General features: G+C 47.0%; 1 long non-coding RNA gene across 1 annotated transcript; it reads right to left on the reverse strand.

Annotated features, from left to right (window-relative positions):
• Nucleotides 1–2,976: 2,976 nt before the first annotated feature.
• LOC138521648 (uncharacterized) lies at nt 2,977–19,215 on the reverse strand. The gene is made up of 2 exons (XR_011283090.1): nt 19,128–19,215; nt 2,977–3,324 (listed from the first exon to the last, which is right to left on the reverse strand). It is a non-coding gene; the product is annotated as an uncharacterized lncRNA (long non-coding RNA).
• Nucleotides 19,216–20,021: the final 806 nt, after the last annotated feature.

Below are 20,021 nucleotides of genomic sequence, written 5' to 3' on the forward strand. Positions count from 1 at the left end.
GTTTGTGTGTGTCACATACAATTTCTTTAGGATTCTTATGTCACTGTGCAGGAAATTTGTTTTGTCCACACATGCTAGGGGGATTGGTTACTCTCCCCGTACGTGTAGATCCTTATATTAGTAGGTCTGATTTGTGGCCTGTGCCTCAATAAAGTGAATTGTGCACTGTTCATCACGTTAATGGACACCCCTGTATCGATGAGAGACGGCATAGTAGGTTCTGAAATTAGGATACTGCAGTAGCATTGGCAGCATTGGCAGCATTTGCTTAGATGAGATCAGAAAAATCATGGTCCTCATCTGAGTCAGCAGCATCACCCTCCAATGGTAAGTCCACATGTTGCACATTTTGCTTCCAACCTTTCAGTGTTTTTGTTGGGATGGAAACGTTTCTAGATCTACACAGCTTGGCAATGTCGATGAAAGAGCTGCATTTAGAGCATTCGGCCATCTGACAGAGCAACAGCCATTATGCAGTAAATTCCCACAGCAGCAGTCACAGGATTTGGAGCTTCTGGACAAGATATTAGTAGTCTCGTTTCTTCTGGGGTTTTCTGGCATGTTCCCTGGTCTCCTCCACGCTTGCTTTTTCCCCATGGGGTGTGCTTCTGCCACAGCTACCAACTGGAATGCAGCCTCCATCTTCTCTGCTCACACCTCCGTCAATTTGTGTGTGATCTAGTTCCAATATTCATGGCAGGAAGAGGGCTGACTGTTGTAGTATTTTTCACCACAATTTGTTTGCATAACAGTCCTGTATTAGCTGCGCCCCTGTCTCTTCTGTTTAATTTGCTAGGGTGCAAGTGGATGCCAGAGTATGGGAAAGGTGTCGATGGGTTTGTGGGCTGCCTGCCTAGTATGGCAGAGATAGAATCTTTCAAAGTCAGCATTGGCCTGAGAGCTAAATTACTCGTCCAGGCTTCGTGGTCCTATTAGGAGTTATAAGCCAGGGGGTAGGTTGGGGGGAGGGTTTTGAATATTTTGTGTACATTGATCCCTCCATAAAAAAAAAAAATAGAGTTCTAACTGTTCTGCCCATATTGCCCACTTTGATGATGGAGTCCCATGATCTCTCTCTGGTAAAGGGGCTGTCATTGGCAGTGCCTTAAGTGGCATGGTATAACGAGACAGAGCTCTTCAAGGTGGCATAGCCTAATGTGGGGGTCGCCTGCCAGCCTGCTAGGCCATGCCCCCTTAACGCACACCATCTTAATGGGCTGCAGGTACCCCCGCCAGGAAGCCCTTTGCAGAGATCAGCATGCATTTCTTAACTAAAGGGATGCCTAGCGGGAGTCAACACAACCCGTATTCTTCTTTAATGGTGGCGCCGACCCCTGCCAGCCATCCCTTTGCAGGGTACGAGGGTGATGATCCCTGCATTCCTTATATAAAATGGGGTGCCTGGTGGAGGACAGTGCCACATGTTTTCAGCCTTAATGGTGGCACTGTCCCTCACCAGGCATTCCTTTAACTAAGAGATGCAACAACCACCCTCGGGTGGTCGCTGCATCACTTAGTGTAAGGGATGCCTGGCGAGGGGCCAATCCAACCATTAAGAATGAAACGGTGAGGCCGCTGGAAGCCGAGGCCTTTTTTCCTAAAGCCTGAATCTCCTGCGAATGAGCGAGAACTTCAGGCTTTCGAAAAAAAGGCCTCAGCTTCCAGCGGCCTCAACTTCTCTTCCATAATGGTGGCCCACATCATCTCTTGGTCAAAGGGATGCCTCTCAGGTGCCGGCACCACAATTATGGAGAAAAGGCCTTTTTTCTAAAGCCCGAAGCTCTCCCACATGAACAAACGCTTCAGGCTTAAGAAAAAAATCCTTGGCCTATAGCGGCTTCATCGTCTGGGCCTGCCGGGGCTCAGCCCCGGCCCACTCAAAGGCCCAGCCATTGGCAAAGCTCTGCTTATTTGTCGAGTAGCTGTTACTAAAAAAGCTGCCTCTTCATCTCCTGAGGTTCCCATCCCTGCCTCGTTTGCCACATGTTATTTCTTACTGAATGGGGGACTACTGCTGCCCTAGTGTCCCTCAGCTGAAGGGAAAGTTGTAGGCTGAAGTCATGGCACAGAGCAGTGCGCCACGCTGCTGCAATAAAGAATGTCCACACATTAGCATCTAGTCCGGACCGTCAGAGTCCTGCCCGTGCGTGGAAATCTCCCTTTTATTAATGTGGTGACGTTGTGTTACGTCATCGTGTTTATGGGTGCGTGTGTGAGCGAAATCCCAGCCCTGCATTTGCAGAGTTGTTAAGTTTCCATTAGCCACGTGCAAGAAGGCCAGCAAGTTCTTTTTTTGACTGGAATTCTGGGACTTGTAGATTTACTAAATTTCAAATGGGAAAGAGAAAACTCCCATAAATCCCATAATCCAGTGGGGGAAAGAACAGGACTGTTTGCCTTCTCACACATGACCACTGGAAAATTGAGAGCTCTGCATCTGCCTTGTATGGTACGGGAGCATTGCTACCCTTTCCACATGGCTGTTATCTCAGTGACTACCCTTAAATCCCTACTTTCCCTAAAGGAACCTCCTTCTGCATTTCAGGTGCCAAGGATTTTTCCTAAACAGGGGTGAAGGAAGTTCAAGCTGGGGGAGCAGGTGCGCAGTCATTCCACCAACCACTCTCCTTTCAGAGCCTCCTGCCACTGCAAAGTAGTGAAATCATATTGACCATGGACCACAAGGTTTGAGGACCCTTTTGGCTACTCCATTACCAGTGCCTGTGCTATATCCTTTCCATGGTCCCCACCTGTTGGCTACGGCTCTTTTTGCCATGATAAGCATGGACAGACCCGTTTCTAGGGGCGGGCAAAGGGGACAGCGGCCCGGGACTCAGAGTGGGTGGAAGGGTGCTGCAGGGGGAGTTGTGCATCGGTCTCCCTGAAACAAGGACATAGCGGGGAGATCCCCATTGGTCACCCCCACCTCCTGTGGCCAGTATATCACAAACATATCATGAAATAACAACAGACAACTTTTGTAAGGTTATTTGGAATATACATGGTCACGGTTTATTTGGAGCAAACAATAAACTTGGGACGGTCCCAGCCACACATTACATTACAGTCAGGTGAAGGTGAACCGTGTCACCCTATCTGCCAAAGGCACAAGCTGAACACGCTTCTGGTTACTACCAGGCAAACACTGGTTACTACCAGTGGGACACTTTGGAGCACTGACAAGGAGGCTGTTGGCATAAAGCCCTAAAATGGGAGTCAGTGCCCATCGATGGATTTGGCTCAAGCCCGGCCAATCCTGAGCCACTGCCACCGATGCTGCAGCGTGAAAATCCCTCATTGGCTAGGACCGCCCCGAAACTCCGCCTGTAACAGAAAAAGGAAAATTAGACACAACTTAACACAACACAGTACCATTATACTGTATCTATTCTTTGTAATTGCTATTACATCGACTTGCACTCTTTTGGTGATACAAACGCCTCACCATGTCACTTAAAACTATTCTAACTGTATTAAGCTCACGCTACTACTTACTTCACTACTCAACTCTTTTCCGAGGTTAATAGATAAATTCCAGAAAAAACATGGTGTGGGTGGGTGAGGATCAAAAAACGGTAGGAGCTGCTGGAAAAAGAGACTGATTGCCCGCAGCTCCCGCCTTATATGCATCCCCCGAGAACCTGCCCGGAATTCAGGCCTTGGGGGACGCCTCTTCTGCCTCCACTGGGGAGGAAGAGTAGAGGCTGCCCCCCTCGGAAGGTGGGGGCCAGAGGGGACAGCCCGCTATGTAGGCTGTCCCTCTAGCGTCCCCTATGGGGGCCAGTCTGCCTCTTAGCGGGGAGATCCCCATTGGTCACCCCCACTTCCTGTGGCCAGTATATCACAAACACATCATGAAATAACAACAGACAACTTTTGTAAGGTTATTTGGAATATACAAGGTCACATATTATTTGGAGCAAACAATAAACTTGGGACGGTCCCAGCCACACATTACATTACACTCAGGTAAGGGTGAACCGTGTCACCCTATCTGCCAAAGGCACAAGCTGAACACGCTTCTGGTTACTACCAGGCAAACACCGGTTACTACCAGTGCGACACTTTGGAGCACTGACAAGGAGGTTGTTGGCATAAAGCCCTAAAAGGGGAGTCAGTGTCCGTCAATGGATTTGGCTCGAGCCCGGCCAATCCTGAGCCACTGCCGCCGAAGCTGCAGTGTGAAAATCCCTCATTGGCTAGGACCGCCCCGATACTCTGCCACGCTTTGGGGGCGGCTTTCGCTGCCCACAATGCCCCCATTCCTGTGCTCCTCTTGCCCTAATTCTCTCCTACCCCATTTACTCACACCTTAAACCTCTCATTCAATTCATGCCAACTTCAATGTCAACCAGTTCTAAGACTGCTGTATCCTAAGGCTGTACCATAATTTCACTTAGATGACACCTGGAGATCAGTCCTGGTAGCAGAAGTGCCCAGCTGCCTGCGGGTGGCACATGCTCCACCTCCGAGTCCAAAGTTCACTTAGTTAAATCCCTCCCCTACTAGGGGGGCTTGGACTGGGGCCATACTGGGTCCACCCTTTAACCTGATTTCCTCTGGAGATCCGTGCTGGCACGATGAGTGCCCCATAACACTTGCCGGTGGCCCAGGACTACATAGTCACTGGTACCCGGCGGCCCAAGGATACATAGTCACTGGTACCGCTGAAGGCCAATGTGGCCCACCCGACCCTGGCACTGTGTACAGGCCTGTTAGTCCAGACCCTCAAATTGCACATCTCTGTAATTTCAATTATCAGTGCACCTGCGCCATCATCCGGTCTTACCGTATGCGTGTACCTTATGGCACTGTCACCAGCTTGCCCGCCTTACGTGGTCATAGTGTTGTGTTGCTGGCCGGACATACAAGTTGTACTTCACCACAATTTTAACTTATCAGTGCATGTTTTATCAGTGCGCGCATGCCATCATCCAAGTCTTACCATAGCCATGTATCTTGTGGGAATCCCACAGCATACCAACCTTTGCATGTTTGCTGTAAGATCTACAAGTTGCAGCATGAATTAAACTCTCAAGGAACGTGTACCCTCATTGGAAGTCTTACCACGGCATGTACCTTGCCTGAGTATCTCCCAGCTTACATTTCCCAACTTTACGGGCCGTTATGGCACGTTCTTGGCCGTACCCTTCACTTGCACATAAGCCACCATTTCAATTATCAAGGGGCTTATGTCATTGTCCAGTTTTAAGATATGTATGTACATTGTGGAAAGGTCTGAGTGCTGTGTTAACGGCCAGACCCTTAACTTGCACACAAACCAGAATTTCAAATTATCAGGGAACGTATGCCACCATCAAGTCTTACCATGGCATGAACCTTGTGGGAGTGTCCCACTGCTTACCAACCTGTTGGTCTCATTCTGCCGCGCTCCTGGCCATACTCCTGGGTCCAGACCAAAGTGGTCCTTGACATCCTCAATTATCTCAATTCCCTAAGAATATAGATAATCACAAGCTGTTATTCCCACAGTTAATATGCAGATTAGTGTCCCCAGCTAGCAACATCGAGGAGAAAGGACCCATCCCCAAGTACATTACCACCAGGTTGCTATGGCCAGAGCCGCCATACTATACCTATGTAAGAATGCCTGGCCAGTCTGCATCCGCAAACCGTCGCTCGACCCAGCTGAAATACTCTGGCATAGTGATTTAATTAAGTCTGCCATTACAATTGCCCTTGTATTGTAGCCAGCTCCTGCATGATGTTAAATATCTTCCTGGCATTACTTGAACACACTGGAATTACACCATTCCCTCCCACAAGAGGGTCAAATGTTACAACCAACCAACACTAAATGCTGTGGCTCAGAGACCCTCCCCAAAACCAAGGTTGAAAAACCAACGTTTTGTAGAAAACTCACTGGCTAAGGACTGCCCTACATGGGTTCCAACGGGACGATTGGGCAGCCAAATTATACCTACTCGTCTTTGGGTTCTACCTTAAACCTTGGATCGTGCAGTGTTGTCCTGCCTGCGCACAGGTTCTGGTTGGGCCATAAAGTAGTGTTGTGCCCAATGTGAAGTGGCACACTGTAGCAGATGGCCATCCTTAGCTTTTGTGGCACTGTTTCAGTATCAACCATCTCGCTGAAGAGTGGTGCAAATTGAGTAGTTCTAAAGAACATCATTCGTACATAATGGCCCTCACTACAAGGTAGTCCTGCATATGCCTTAAATGCACCCTTGCATATGCCCCCCTCCAACGTACATGTGTGTCCCTTCTGCCTCTGCTCCCAAGGAGCCTGTAAGTAAGAAACCCACAGCACAAGAACAGCCTGTGGTAACAGGCACGTGGCATCTACTGATTGCGGGGCCACAAAAACGTTTTACGCGCTGTGGAGCACGCCTTAAAGAAGGTACAGTCAATGATTACTCACCGACAACATTCGTACTGCACATCATAGAAACGTTGTGCTCCAACTTGGCAGCAAAGATAAACAAGTTAGCTGCATGCATATGAAGCTCGGGCCACATTGGCAACTTGCAGCACCGCTACCGGCCGAGGGACATAACACCTCCCCAAGGATGCTGTGCACCTGTGGTGCAGGAACCATGCAAACATCTACAGCTAAACCAGCATTAAACATTAAAGTTCTTTTCTTAGAACTATGCCCAGTGGTGACACGATAAAATTGGGAAGGGGGCATGGGAAAGGGCCGGAAATTCTGCCCAATTCCATTTCCTGCTTATCTTTTTCCCAACCTCACCTGGCTGATCCATTGCAGAGGGTAAGTTCTTTGCCAACCAACAAGTCAACAGGCCCTCGTAAGGAATGCAGAATCTTATTGTGAAACCCCGGAAAAGCAAATCTCTTTCCTGACGCTTGGGATAATAGTTTGGATGTTCTGCCAAATTAGGCAAATTGACCGGGGAGTGCCCCTTGGCTTGTAAATCCTTGCTGTAAAACATCAGACTAGTAACCAGGGGAGGTAATTCAGCATGTGGCAGGTTACTGTCCTTTACGCTGGCCCCTGCCCCCGGTGGCACCTTCCCGCTTCGTGCATTTGACCGGTGGATGACCCCCCCCACATTTTTCACATTCATGGCGGTACTTGCACTTGGGGCCCCAAGTGCAGTTACCTTTGTTGGAGTAACGGCATATGTTGCTGCCTGTCTTCCGCCCTTCTTGCGCTCCATTTGTGTTGGGGCTGCCAAATCATGCCCCCCTCCACATCCCTGGGGGCCATTGTGAAAGGGGCAACCCTTTCCACCCTGGTTTTTCTTACCGTACCGAGTCCTCTTGCATCCCTTGTAAGAATCAGCCCAAACCATGCTGGTCCTCTGCTTTCTTCCCATAAAAGAGACCCAACCATATAATTCCTTTTGGTCCCAGGTCATTTCAGGGCAATCCGCCATCATTTTCCTAAAACGCCTATCATAATCAATCCATCCTGTGGACTATATTGCTTAGCCTCACCCACAATTGTCTCCCTATATTTTGCCAAACCTGGCCCGTGCTCAGGAAACTTTTCCATCACTATCACAGTCAATATAGCGAACGCTTTTTCCCGATTAGCAATGTTCTCTTCTGGGTGATAATGTTTCTGCCTCTTATTGTCTTCCTCACTGCTAAGTGTTAAGTTTGGGCCGGCACCCTCTACTGAAAGGAGGCAAAGTATGTCAAAATACTCTCTTGACCATACCCACGCTTTCATGACCCCGTGGATGTGCCAAGCTAATGAGAACTTACCAGAAAGCATGCGGGCAACCGTTACTGCAGGCTGGTTAATTCCTAAAGCAGATGGAGGCAAGGTGAGTGCGGCCCCCAGGGCACTGCCGCTCTGGTTCAATGTGGCAGCTGTGGGGGTGGGTGCAGGGGTAGGAGAACCATTGATTGCAATGCTAGGTGTTGGTCCTGCAGGACCCTCCCATACGCTCCATGCCACAAGCGTTGGGTCTGCCCTTATGGCCCTGCCCCCACCTCCCCTGACCATCAACAACATTTCCAAACATCTTTCATTGCCCAGCATGTTCCCGCCTGGGGGCACCACCGCTTGGCTAGCAAGTGGAACTTGCACCAGTGTGGGTGTCGGTGCCACAGTTGGCACACCATTACCTACTAGCAAACCCGTCACCTCAACCTCGCTTGAACCCGGGGTGCTGATGACCTCATCCATGGTGTGGAACAGGTCCTGTGATCCCTCCACAGACATATCGGCCTAAAAGATGAGGCAAAAACTGAAAATTACTACACCAAGCGGGCTTTCCGGTGCACTACTGGGGCTATTGGTCTTCTTAACCCTATCCAGTTATCAGGTGAACTATCAGAACATTTATACAGACAAACATTGGCTTGTACACCTTACCAACTTTGTTCGTTTTGCGGGAAAGATTACACTCCGTGCTTACGGCTTTGCTCACTACGAGACCTGCATTTAGTGCAGTTTTTTTTTAAATACATTATTATTTAATACACTGCACCACCCTTAGACTATGACAACCAGGTAAGTCCCTTTGCCTGGATCTCACAAATTTGGGGCCAAACACACACTGAGATCCTTTAACTTGTGGGCCATCTTTCAAAATTTACATAAGGGTGAGCCATTGAATTTAATAAGAGCGCTGTTTGCATGGTACCCCTGGCCTGCATGCTGACCTGTGTCAGTTCGTTTTACATTTAATAAACACGTGTAAAAAAAAACAGAAACAAGAAATCACTCCATAACTCCAACAGAAATACAATCCTTTCCCTGCACATAGTAAACCTAGGCATGCCTTGAAGAAAGCACCCCTTATGCGAGAGAAATGCAAAGTTGAACAAAACGGGGTGTAAATTATAGACCCGTGGATAAACACGTGTGAAAACAATGTGTATTCGGAAACCTTCCGAGAAAAACTCCGGCCTGGATGCTGACTTGGGTCGCTTCCTAAACTTGTGCCAATAAATTGTGTCCTCAAAATTGCATTCCCGTTTGCTGGAAGGATGTAGGTGTTGGATAAAGTATGCCCATCCTCCTCCTTGTTGCATACCCGGGTAACCTGGCAAGCATCCACCTTGTAAGCAAGACCAAAGGCAAAGAGCATGTCCCCAGCTTCCCCCCTTGCTGTACCACACCTCGCGAGGAAGACCAAAGGCTGAGAGCATGGGCCCATCTCCCCCCTGGCTGTACTACACCTCGGTGTAACGGACGGTTATATATTACAAACACGTGTAAAAACCCCACTAACAAGTTAATCCCTTCATCACTTAATCCCCAGCAGTGACACCATCCTTTCCCTGCACGTGGCAAATCGAGGCATGGCTTGCAGAACGCACTGTCCGTCCGTGAGAAATGCCCCCAACGAACATTACCAGGTAGATGCGCCGCACTGTGATAAAACAGAACGGGGTGTACATAGATAAACACGTGGAGCGGTTCCTCCCACAAGACAAAATACAACCTAGAAACAGGAAATACCTCCATCCCTCCAACAGAAATACAATCCTTTACCTGCACGTAGAAGAAAGCACCCCTTGTGCATGAGAAATACAAAGCGGAACAAAACGGGATGTAGTAAATAAACCTGTGGAGCGCATACCTTGCAGAAAGCTCCATTAGTGCGTGAAAAATGTACCCCCAACACACATTCCCCGTAGATGTGCTTTGCCACACCAACTGACCAAACCGGGATGTAATAAATCAACCCGTGGAGCGCATACCTTGCAGAAAGCTCCATTCGTGCGTGAAACATTTTTCCCCAATGCACATTACCCCTGTGGATGTGCTTTGCCGCACCACATGAAACAGCACCGGTGTGAATATATAGACCCGACTTGCGGTGGCAACAGTAGTAACATTGCGATCACATTTTAAATAACCAACACGATGCCTTAGCATATCACTCATATGCATTACCTGCTTGTGCCACAGAGACAGGCTAGATTGACAAAGTGGCCAATAGTGGGATCAAACCCGCAACCTTGGCGTCTTTAGCACCACGCTCTAATACCGAAAAATTCACGCAAGCCTCTTTTCACCAGATGCGAGGTGGCCAGGAAAAACAGTTACAGTTGACTAGGCCCCCCCAAACATCGACGTGCGGTGACATGAGCAAAACAACACAAATTATATTTTTATGAAGCTACGCATACCGCATACTGCAGCCAAACAAAGGAAAAATGCTCCAGCATCTGGCGCCGCCATCCCGCACCGGCTCATGTGTTGCGCAGATAAAAATAAACATCAGACCTACCGCCCGTGTTGCAGACATGAGGCACATGCAATATACATCAACTGAACCAGGCCTTCAGTTGCTAGCTTAACAACCCTCAATAAACCACACCAGAACCCAGCCCTATGCATTTTAAGTGGCGCGGCATTCAATAACATTTGCACGTTGAAGGCAGCGTTCCTTACACGTGGCACAGTGGCCATACAAACTATTTGCAATGTAAACATCCTCATCACGATATCCTTGTGCAGCGGCCCGTGACCAAATGAAAAACAGCGATAGATTCTATGGCAAGACAGGAGGCTCATATTATGTATTACAATCTTTACTCTGAAACCACAGCAGCAAAGAAAAAAACGTTTACAAACAAAAAAGTTGTAAAAAACAGAACTAAATAGAGTTCAATGCCAATGTAGGGGAGCTCCCCAATCCATCATGGAGGACAGGTCATGCCCTGCAGGCGACCAATGAGCAGGGACCCTTCCTTATATAAGACCATTACTCTAATCCCAATTCCTCTTTCTTTGCTGCTGACACCACAGAGCTAAGTCACCCCTTTCAGTTGTGTCTCGCATTGTTTGTCAGTAGTAGGCTTTATTAGTTTAAATATGGTAAATATTGTAAATATGTGTTAATTACCTTTATTAAAAAGGAATTTGTATGTTTGATACATTGTATCTGGATAGCCGCGTGCGGCCGTTGGTTTCATTTTGGTGTCTTTCTGAATGTTAGCAAGAAATTATGTATTACGTTTGTACCCCACGTTTCAGCTAAAGCAGTGGTGCAATGGTTGAACTTCAGACTACAGTCCATGAGGACGTGAGTTCAAGAGAGCTATCTAATTTGTTTCTTCTTTAAAAATCTCTCGCGCTTGTAAACTCAGGTGTTCTAGGCTTTTAAAATGTATTTGTGGCATTTGAACTCGCACGCGTCGTTCGAGCAGAAGCCCGGCTTCTCTCCCGGCGCGCGCGCGCGCGCGAGCATTGTTGTTTACACTGTTCCCTCTTTCGTTTCGCCTGTGAATTCCAGGCGTAATGGTTTATTGGGCGTGACGCCCTTTAGGCTCCTGTTGCGCGCCGGTCAGAGAGAAGCTGTTGCTTGAGACCCAGCGCGCACGGGGCTCTTGTTTTAATTTGTGCCCCTTGAGAGATTTATGATCGCCTCGGGATTCCAGGTGCTGCAGGCTTTGGTTTTGGCCTGCCCCTGTGGCTTATGTTCGTAACAAAAGCCTCTGTTTCAGTTCTGAGGCAAGTTAGCTCAAGGATAGAGCTGCAGGTCTCCCATGCAGGAAGACCCGGGTGTGCGGCTGACCAAATAAAGCGCATGTTTATTTGTATATTTTTATGTATTTTAGAATATATATTTTAAGATTAGATATTTTAATTATTATATTTTAAATAATTATATTTTACAATGGAGGTATTTGATTGTCACCTTTTTCGCTCAGTTTAGCATGGATTTCCTACTGGGCATTTGGTTGGTTCATAACTTCTTCAGAAAGATTATAGCACCAACATTTTAATATTAAAAATGTAGTTTTGTCTAATGTTTGTAATTTCGTATCCCTGGTGACACAATACATTTCCTTACCTTAGTGCTGGAAAGAAGGAATGTATACTGATAGACTGTGTATTTGTTAGGTGAAAGTCTGACCATCCAGCGCAAGGGCCCGATGCACTGCCAGTCTGCAGTTTTTATTTTCTTTGTTTATTTATTTATTTACTTCTTTCTTAAATTAGGTGATTTGCCTTCACTCTAGGTGCCATAACCTGTTCGGTTTCAGGTTCAACCTGATTCTATTGCGAGGTTACCCCCTTGTGTACTGCTGATTATCACGCCCTGCTCGGGCGAGCAGTTGGAGGTGCACTTGCTCAGTGTATCCTACCTTAAACTTGATAGTTTTCTTTTGTTTGGGTGCTGCTGGTGGCAGATGTCATTATCTTCCCTGGAAAGGTGCAGTCACCTGCTCGGTGGCAAGGTTGCCTGGGTTTTCTGCAAGGGCTCCCCTCGTATACTGCTGGGTCCACACCCTGCTAGGGTGAGCAGTTTGAGGTACACTTGCTCAGTGTTTCCTCCCTTAAAGTCGGCAACTTGGGTGATTACCCTAACTGGTGTGCACCATACCCTGCTCGGTTTCAGGTTCTGCCTGAGTTCTAATGCGAGGTTACCCCCTCGTGTACTGCTGATTATCACGCCCTGCTCAGGCGAGCAGTTGGAGGTGCACTTGCTCAGTGTATTCCTTCCTTAAGGTCGGCAGCTTTGTTTAGGTGCTGCATATGGCTGATGCCATTGTTTGTTCTTGTAGGCGTGCAGTAACCTGCTTGGTTTCAGGCTTTGCCTGGTTTCTACTGCGAGGTGCTCCCTCGTGTACTATTGGTTGCCTCACCCTGCTGGGGGGAGCAGTTGAGGTACACTTGCTCACTGTACGCTTTTTGATAAACAATATGTTTAAGTGTTGACTGGAACACATTTGCGTTTTCAGAATTGTCAGTGGCCCAGATAGCTCAGTGAGTATCAGCTTATATGAGGGCTGGGGGTTCGGACCCCTGTGAGGGCGTAACCCCTCTTCTTTGGATATATCATGTTTTATATATTATATATTCTTTATTTATTAAGTACTTTAAAGAAATGAGTGTGTGGAAGTGGTTGTAAACAGACCCATATGGGAGTTTGCACCTTCCTCTCTAACCATCTCTCTGATGTTATCCTTCGTCTTTTAGTTAAAAATTCTGTCGCCCTTTACCTTAGTTAGTTTCAGGACAACTCAGTCCTTTCCTTAGATTTTGATTCCCGACCTCAATTGCTCCACCCAATACCCGTGCTGATTAAGCTACAGTATTTTCTCTCAACATGAGGAAGAAAAAAAAAAGATGATGCGTTATGCCTCTATTGAGGTCTGCAGGGTTTAAGGCTCTCTTTAGTGGGGACGTGTTTTTCTCCCCTACTTTTGTCCCATTAGACATTCATTCTTCTATTGGTTTTTGGTGGAGACAGGGTCGGCTCGAGGGTAACTGTTCAGTTTGTTGAATGACAAGTTGAGCAACCATGTTTTACTTGGATGGAGTGTTTGGAAACACTTGATGGTATCAGATAGACGAGTTGCCAAATAAACTTTATGGCGCCTGCCCCATGGTTTTCCTTCCAAAGCTTGGCCTATGGTTCAGCTAACAGTCTAACAGTGTGTTGCAACTTCTCCTCTGCTCGAGGAGTACAAGCAGGCTTCTGTACCCTCATGAGCGTTGCTTAACCTCTTTAGTTATACATATATATACATATTTTTCTATAGTGCAACAAATAGAGTGCTGTTTTCATATCCGTGCTGACCCTACTGATACAGGTTCCTAATTTTGGAAAAGTCTACATCAGTCTTTTATCCTGCTGAGATTGATAAGTGAACACCTCACACCCCACAACGTTCGTAGTAGTGATAAGCACCACTCGTATACCTGAGGGTTCGTAGTACTGTATAAGTACTGTTTTGCTATGGACAATGTGCTTAATTTTTCCTTCCCCTGATTCCCTTAGTGGCCAGTCAGCCTCACATGAATACAGTGACTCAGACCTCAGGGTTTGAGGGGACAGTGGTCCCAGATTTCTTTCTCAACCTTACATTACGGGGCATTGATAATTATCCAGAGTCCTTTCCCCCTCATTCCCCTTCCCGCCATCCTTGGGGGAGATTGCATCATAATATTATACCTCTGGGAGTAACACCCAATGGTTTGCGTTTTTTCCTTTTACAGGAGTTCTGGCGCGTGACCAGTGCAGACTCGCACTGAGCATTTCCCTCCCGTCAGTTACTTTCCTTTGTGCTAATTTCTGCTATTTCAATAAGTTAAGCGGAGCCTGTCCACGGTCAGGGGATTGGTTAGAGGTGCTAGTGTGTATTTATTTTCTCTTAAGGGTGTAAAGCGGGGCTTTAATGTGGTCCTCAAGGTAGCTTTCTTCTGGATTGCAAGGTTTTTCCCTTGGATAAGTGGGGGAGGTTTCTCCTCTTTTGGGAGGGCTCAATATCCCTTGGTGGGATAGAGGGGTCTGGGAGTGATACTATCCCCCATCCACGTTATTATGACCCTCTATCATGATGCGTTCTAGCGTCTATACATTAACTATCAGAAGGTCTCTGCCGCTACGATTCCCAGAGGGCTAGGATATATATTTAGTTAACAACTTGATTCTCATAGTCACTTGCATGGCAGGTGAACCTTTGGATTTTCACAAGAGTTGTTTTTGTAGTAAGGTGCCAGCTCAGGGTGCTCTGAGCTTCAAGGATCTGCAATCTGGCTGAAATATAGGTTGGACCTCTTCTGGTGTGCAACTTTAGTTTAACTGTTTAGTGATCAGTTCTTTGCAGTTTAGAGTCTTGCTATGACTTTGGAATTTTGGTGTCCTCCTTCGGTTAGTTTTGATCCTCTAGGGGGTTTATCACCAGGGAGGAGGGAACAAGGTTCAAGCACCGGGCATATCTACAAGGGGGTTTAGATATCGCTATAATGGTGTCGATTGGATGTCGGATACATTTTTTCTCCTTGCCAAGTTTGGCCTCTTAAGGATCTGGTTTGTAAATATCTGCCTTCTGTCATGGTAGCAGAGTCCTTCTTCAAGAGTTCGGGAGATCTGAAGGTCTCCGTGGTGGCGGTTTGACAGGTTTAGCTTCTCAGGTGGGGCCCCTCTCTTCCATTCTGTTTCTGCCTCCAGAAGACATCCCTCCTTGGTATACACATATGTCTGAAGACAATTGTGAGTTAATTCTATTGCTTTTCAGCTCTGCTCAGGATGGGTTGTCCTATTACAAATTTATAAAATGACTTTTTACTCCCATTTTACCTTTTGAAGATTTGTCTTTCCCTCTGGGTTCCCCAGTGTAGTTCTGTGACATGCCCTGTTTCTAATGCGATATCTTCCTTTAATGCATGGGATGGAACCTACAAGACTTTCACCCCTTGGGGTACTTTTCTTTATCTCCAGGAGAGCTAGGTGCTTATTTTCTTTGGTTTGCTTTGTAGGTTCCCAAAGATGGTATGAATTTAAGTGTTTAAATGTTTGATTGGACAACAGAGGTGTTTATTTCAGATGCGTTTTGTCCTAACCTATTAGTATAGGAGAACTTTGTTCAATATTTTCCCCTCTTTTAACCAGTTGGTTTTAGTGGCCTGTAAGGAACGCTGGAATTGGCACATTTTCTTGTTTTCTTGCAGTGGATTTAACTATGCCTTATAAGACAGTTTTCGGGCAACCTAGTCTTGGGCAATTCTCTTGCGGTCAGCTGATTATTTAATGAAAGCATTTTTAAATGTTTCCTTTCCTTTTATTTTATTTTATTATTTATTATATTGGCTCTATTGTATGGATCATGTTGTACTAATGAGATGCAAGGGCTTTGAACTTGCATAATATGAGTCTCCTGTCTTGCCATAGAATGACTAATCCCCCACACTAACGTGAGATGGGGGTTTAGATTCTATTAAAGACAAGGAGGCGATTATTATCCCTCCCTCCCACCCTGGATATGATATGATATAATATGTCAATTGTGATACGCATGTACACAGGTGGTTCCAGTGAGAACATTCTTTGGTTTGTTGTTCTTCCCAACCACCCACCCTTCTTGCTTGTTGTTCTTACAGCTACGAGTTGAGGTTCTGATCAGGAGTGTGGCTCGCAGTTACAAGTTATGGAGTGCGTGGTACGAGAGCTTCGCTAGATTTGCCTTCATCATTTATCGTCTGATCTGTACAGTGGACGTCTGGTTCAAGACAGCTACAGAAAGAGGAATTGGGATTAGAGTAATGGTCTTATATAAGGAAGGGTCCCTGCTCATTGGTCGCCTGCAGGGCATGACCTGTCCTCCATGATGGATTGGGGAGCTCCCCTACATTGACATTGAACTCTATTTAGTTCTGTTCTTTACAACTTTTTTGTTTGTAAAAGTTTTTTTCTTTGCTGCTGTGGTTTCAGAGTAAAGATTGTAATGCATAATAATCGCCTCCTTGTCTTTAATAGAATCTAAACCCCCATCTCACGTTAGTGTGGGGGATTAGTCATTATACAATACCCAGGCATGGGTAGCAATTAGGCCGCTCCAGCTAGCACGTGTAAAAACATCTTAGTCCTGACAAGATTACCCCGCAGCAGTTCATTACAAGTGGCGCAGCGGCAACACAAACTATTTAAAATGTAAACCTGTAAAAACATAATTCTGACAAGAATGCGCCGCGGCCGGCGACTAAAAGAAAACAGGGATAGATTAGATAATACCCAGACCTGGGTAGCATTTTTGTCCGCTCCAGCTAGCACGGCGGCCAGCGAGCGGGGACCCCCGAAACCACCCGAAACCTAGGTGCTGTTATGCGCCTTATACTTATGCTGCGAGTCGACGGTTAAAGATGGACTGGAACACTGGAACGCAGGATCAAAAAAACGGCGGGAGCTGCTGGAAAAAGAGACTGATTGCCCGCAGCTCCCGCCTTATATGCGAACCTGCCCAGAAGTCAGGCCCTGGGGGACGCCACTTCTGCCTCCACTGGGGAGGAAGAGTAGAGGCTGGCCATCCCCCGAAAGGTGGTGGCCAGAGGAGACAGCCCGCTATGTAGGCTGTCCATCTAGCACCTCCAGCGGGGACCGGTCCACCTCTGATAGTGAGGTACTGGCTGTTTCATCAGATTAACATCCGTGTCATCGGCACACTGAGGCAAAGTACCTGCTCTTGCCGGGATGCTGTGTTGGGCGGGCCGGGGGCCGCCTAGGGGCTGGTGGCGCCCAGAGGACACTTCACCAAATTGGTTCCCCAGCCGGCGGCCAGGCAGGCTCCACGGGCTCGGGCCTGGCGTGAGGGGGATACTGTAGCGCGAAATGTCCCCATAAAGGGGAGTCAAAAGTGCAAGGGGCACAGTTTCTCTACCTTACCCTGGGGATTTCATGCCGCTGTGCTCCCGCCGTCCGGACCCGCGTCAACTCCACTTCCTGTTATTATTGTGCCTTTTTTGATTTCCTGAAGCCAGTTGCCAGCCTACCTGCCTTGCAGCTGCTGTTCTTGGGTCAGTGTTATTATATTTGATGTGTTTAATAAAAATGTGGCCAGAGTGCCATTCGAAAGAGATGGTGTCAAGTGTGTTCACTCCTGCCCAGGCGCTGTCCCCATGCAGAGCACAAAAACACAAGCCTGCTTTTTCCTGCAGCACACCCCCACCCACAAGCACTTAGCACCTCTTTATCATCCTAAATGACCCTCACTTTCGCAGGGCACTGTTAGCTTTAGACAAGTTGGGACCATTATCTCCATCCCCCCACCGGGAGGGGATTGCCAGGGCTGAGTGGGTGCTGAAACGCCTGACAATAAAAGCAGAATCCAAGTAAAACTAAAGAGAAAGGCAGGGTGGGTGAGGCGGGAATTTGAGGTGCTGTAAGGGCTTAGTGAGAAAACGAGGGCGAGGAAGATCAAGGATAGGGTTAGTGTGCGGAAAAGGACAAAGAACATGAACACAGGAATGAAAGCAGAAAACGCAGAAAGAAAATGTACAAGAATGAAAGAAAAAGAGGGGGAAAGGAAGAAATTGAATATTGCATGGAAAACAAAGGGTAATTAGCGAGGAAGAGAGCAAATCAAGTGTCGTGAGAAAAAAACTGTAAAGGAAAGGGGGTAAAAGATTAAAAGAAAGCAGGGGATTGAACTAATAAAAGGAATACAGAATGGAATTTAAAAGAAGAAATGATGTGAGAGGGAGCGAATGCTGCCCGACAGTAGGAACATGCAGTAGAAGAGGATCGGGAAAGGTTGTGCTGCGGTGTCAAATGGTCGACAGACAAATGGTCGACACAATTTGGTTGACAGGTCAAATGGTCGATTTTTTTTTTTTATTTATATATATATATTTTAGGTTTTCGTTTAGGGAAAAAAAGGGGGTTTTAGCAAAAAAAAGGGGGTTAGGGGGGACCCCCCACCCCCCCAAAAAAAGTGAAAAAACAAAAAAATAAAAATTCGACCATTTGACCTGTCGACCTTTTGGTGTCGACCATTTGTCCTGTCGACCATTTAGATTCAACCAAATGACCTAGAACCTTGTGCTGCACTATTCCATTACAAGCTGGTTCTCTGCCTGGGCAAGTTGTATGTTACCTGCTTGGTGGTGGTGGCCCGGGTAAGTGTCAGAAATCAGCCCTATCTGACAATTACTGGTATTGGTATTTAGGTCGGTTCCCAACAGTTCCTGAAAACATATTGCAATCGCCATGTGGCCGGCTAGTCAGGCCATTTACCAGCCCACAATACACCATCCTGCACTCAACAAAACAAACCTGTTCAGACACAGTTTTAAGGTCTGCACTATTTTTATACATAATGTTGATCAGTTGTGCAATGTGCACCACAGGTTGATGGGTGCCTTGTCTCATGGCATCACCACATGAAAGGTCCTAACAGAATGGCCAGGCATACCTCGCAACTCACACGGCTTTGGCGCGTGTCACCCACCATGGAGCCAGTACATAAACACAGCCTGGCAAGTACCATCCATAGATTTAAACGGGCTCTCTATGCTAAATCTGATTTCATCCACTTGGGCGGCTCAAAAAGATTGAGATGTGTGGGTGATGTGAATAATGTACTGCAGTGTTTGGTGGTTAGAGGTGGATCTGGCTTGGGAAGGCCTTTAACTGGGTGGGGAGCGAGCAGGCTCAATTGCTTTTGCAAACCCCAGGTCATTGGGCCTATAGCTGCGGAAGCTGTACCACCGGCTATATGTCTGAGGCAAGAGGGGCACACTGATGTTGGGTATGCCATGGTGGAGAGACTGCACGCAGGGGCACGTTTGCGGCATTTGAGGGAGCTGTGCACAAGGTGGGGAGGTGGCGGGGGCGCACTATACTATTTGCCCTGGCCACCATATTACCTAGAAACCTGCCCAGAGCATGGCAGTGGGTGCCTGGTCCCAAACCACCCCCTAAGGCCCTCACCTGTCTGGCTGTATGCACTGCCCGTCTGGGGATTGTGGCACCTGACATCGGGAGGCTTTCCAGGAGTGTGCATCTGCAAGAGGCTCGCGCTCAGACAGGAAGCAGGAATAGGCCACGCTACCAGCACAACACAAAGGCCCTTTGAGCATGGCTCTTACATCATCTCTGAGCAGACAAGAGCGGCCTGTGTAGAGCCTCTCGGCCAGTTCTGCAAGGGCCAGCCTCAGACTGGGCCGGAACAGAACACATTGGGTGGTGGCGCAGGCCGGCTCTGCCAGAACCCTCCCAGGCGTCTAGTCCCAGTCCCGAATACCTAATCTCACGGAATCCCGATTTCCCAATCTCGGGCATAATTGAGCTCCCCGGCCTTCATTTGTGTATGAAATTGATTCTTTTTTAATCTCAAGGCCCGAACATCGATTTTGTATGTATAGTTTGAAGCATACACATATAAATTGCATGTACGTTTTTAAGTGTAAATATAAATGCATGTACGGGTTATGGTACCGTTATAGCGACACTGTTTTTAAGGTTGCAAGGCACTTTACTTTGGGGAAAATGGAAAAACATTTTCTCTGTAACATTTGACCTTGTCAATGGAACTTCACAAAATTTGGCAAAATAAAAGATTGGCCGCATTCTAACACACGTGTCAGATTTGATGAACTTCAATTAACACTTTCCTGTTGAAAAAAGTGTTTAAACGTTCGCGTTTTTATTGACCCAGATGCAATATCCTTTGGGTAAAATATCTTGAAGTTGTCCACTTTGAGTTTCGAGATGTTTGGCATACACATAGCATGCAGGTGGTATTGGTGTACACCACAAACATTTGGAAAATCAGACCACAAAATCAGTATTGTCACTTTATAAAATAAAAAAAATGTATCTATA

This window comes from Ambystoma mexicanum, chromosome 1q (assembly GCF_040938575.1).
Source record: "Ambystoma mexicanum isolate Mex_15411 chromosome 1q, UKY_AmexF1_1, whole genome shotgun sequence".
Lineage (NCBI taxonomy): Eukaryota > Metazoa > Chordata > Amphibia > Caudata > Ambystomatidae > Ambystoma > Ambystoma mexicanum.